This window comes from Melospiza georgiana, chromosome Z (assembly GCF_028018845.1).
Source record: "Melospiza georgiana isolate bMelGeo1 chromosome Z, bMelGeo1.pri, whole genome shotgun sequence".
Taxonomy (NCBI): Eukaryota; Metazoa; Chordata; class Aves; order Passeriformes; family Passerellidae; genus Melospiza; species Melospiza georgiana.
In genome coordinates this window covers 62696629-62699625 of record NC_080465.1, presented here as the reverse complement: position 1 = coordinate 62699625, position 2997 = coordinate 62696629, and positions in this window count along the sequence as shown.

The window sequence follows — 2997 nt, the reverse complement described above, 5'->3', positions numbered from 1 at the left end:
GGGCGACACGGGGGGCGCTGGCGGCGGCTCTCGGCGGGCGACCGCTGCGGTCGGCGGGCCGGGCCGGGCCGGGCGGGGCCGCCCCACCGCCGGCCCCGTGCCAGCCCCCTCGGGCGCCGACTTCCTGCGGCGCTGCCGCCGCCTCGCCTCCCGTGCGGGCTCCGCTCCGCTCCCCTGCGGGGAACACCGGCCCTGGTAGCGCCCTCAGCGCCAGGCGCGGCCGGGGCCACCCTAAGAGCCAGTGCCGAGCCCGGCGCAAGGTGCTTCGCCCGAGCTCGGACGCCGTCCCCGACTCTCCCGGACTCTGAGCCATCCTTCCCGCCCCGGGTCTCCCCGCTGATGCTGCTGCAGCCGTTTTGCAACAGCTTTGGTAGGGTTTACCCTTCCTCTTGTTCCTGTGCTCCCTCCCTTGCCCTTCTCCTTTGCCCTTTTATCCCTGGTCACTGTTGCTACCGAGCACTATGCGTAAAGTTTTAAAATAACTCTTTACTGGGAGGAGGGTGCGGGACGCCATTGGATTGCATTTCGCGTCGTTGGCGCCCAGCCCGACGAGAGGACGAGATTTGGCAGACAGCACGACGTGTGTTGTATTTGCATGAGCGTGCCTGGGTGCTTGCCGATGCCATGTTGTCTGAGACAGGGGCAGAGGAATCTTTACCAGGCAGTTTTCATATCTTTCCTCTCTCCCCGCTCCCTAGCCATTCTCCCCCAGTACTCTTCCTCATTTTCCCTGGAAAGTCTTGCCGTTACCGTGGTCTGTCCTTCTCCACTTGATGCACTCGAAGGAAGGAGGCTCTGGAATTTACTTCAACCGTGTGTTCTACTCGCCAGCTCAGCCAAAGCAATTTTACACCTGTTTGGCTTGTCTGAACATGGCTTCAAGAAATATAAAAAATATAGCTTTTGGTACTTTAGGAAAATAAGGCATGTTGAAAAGGGTCATTGGCTTAGATAACAGCCTTTGCTCCTTTTCAGAGAAAGGTGCAGAAATCACTTTTGGAGTTGCACTTTTATTACATCTCTTTGTTTATTTATTTATTTATTTAAAACCTAAACATTCAGTATTTAGAGTGCTCCTTACCAATAAAAAATTTGAAGAATCACAGAATGTTCTGAGTTGTGTTAAGAATAAGAAGCTTGACTAGGCCAATATTCAAGTAGCAATCAATTTATTATTTAATATGGTAAAGTATGAGCAATACAGCGCTGGGTACAGTGGGGGAATTTTTCCCTCCAACTGCACACCAATAATTGATGGTTACAGGTATTTATAGGGGTACTCATCACTTTTTTTCAGCAGTTTCTATTTCCAATCTTTTACTCATCAGCAATTTTTATTCCAAATTATTATGTCACAATTCTATACACTATTGTGATTTTAATTTCTCAGGATGTATCTCAAAGGAGTATCCCCAGATGGTGACGGTCCAGTTTCTGAAAGAAGAAAGACAAATCCCATCTGGTGGAGTCCAACTCCCCAGATGTGGGTCCACCTTTTAATTGCAGAGACTATAAATCTAACAACAGTGACGTCCAGCTGCCCTTTGGTCGAAACCATAAATCCTTGAGGTGATGTTCATCTTCCTTTCTCAAGCTGCTCTGCTTCAATAAGGCGTGAGATAAGCATGTTTCCTTTATATATATTCTAAAGCTATAGTTGTTAGGATACAAGTAATATTCTAAAATTATACTTCAAAAGGTTATTATTGCAGATGGATTTTTTTGATTTTATGGATTAAATGCAAGCAAAAAGCAACATTTTTAACACTTTAATTTTAATGCTCCTAAATCAACCAGGGTTAATTGCAAACAAAAGATAGGTTCAAAGGCCTTTTTCCATGCTTTATTTTCCTCGGTTATTATTAGAATTCACAGCTCTCCCATTATCGGGGTCCACACATTTCGCATTCACAAATACACACGTTGCCTGTTTGTACCTGACACGAAACACAGCTTTGCATCTCACAGTTGGAAGGACCCACAAGCATCATTGAGTCCAATTTCTGGCCTTGCACAGGACATCCATAAGAGTTACACCATGTGCTCGAGCATATTGTCCAAAGGGTCCTTGAACTCTGACCAGCTTGGTGCTGTGGCCACTTTCCTGGGGAGCCTGTTAGAGTGCCGACACCCTTTGTGTGAAGAATCTTTTTCTAATGTATAACCTAAACCCCTAACACAACATCAGGCCATTCCCTTGGGCCCTATCACTGGTCACTACAGAGAAGAGACCAGTGCTTGTCCCTGCTCTTCCTCTCACAAGGAAATTGTAGATTGTGATGACATTTCCCCTCAGACTCCTTTTCTCCAGGCTTAACAAACCAAGTGACTTCAGCCACTCCTCTTATGTTTTTTTCTTAGGACCCTTCACAAGTCTCATGGCCCTCCTTGGATACCCTTTAACAGTTTAACATATATAACATAATTTTGTGCCCAAAATTGCCTCAAGGTGAGGAAACCCCCTGTGCAGAGCAGGTCAGAACAATCCCCTCCATTGTTCAGCTGGCCATGCTATGCCTGATGTTCCCCAGGACACACCTGACCTTCTTGGCTACCAGGGCACTGCTGACTCATGTTCAACTTGCCATCGCCCAGGACTTCCACGCCCCTTTCCATGGTGTTGCTTTCCAGCCTCTTGTTCAGCAGGTGGGGAAAGTTCATACATATGCCTGAAAATAAATACACGTAAGAAAAGACAGAGCTGTAAGAAATAAGCTGACTTGTCTTGATGGGGAGAAGTATTGCTGCTCAGTTGCTCCAAGTCAACCATTGGAATTTCCAGTCAGGAAAGTAGCATGTTTTCCATTCCTACATTTTAACAAAAGTGAAGTTATTAAGACTTATGCTGACTTGCTCTCCTTTATCACTGTCTACATGGTTCAAGAAATAACTTTTTAATGTTATTCTTTAGTCTGGTTTAACCTGCTTTATTTTTTGAATATTTTTTCTATCAGAGGGAAACAACATTTATAATACAAGCAATCACTGTTAGTAATT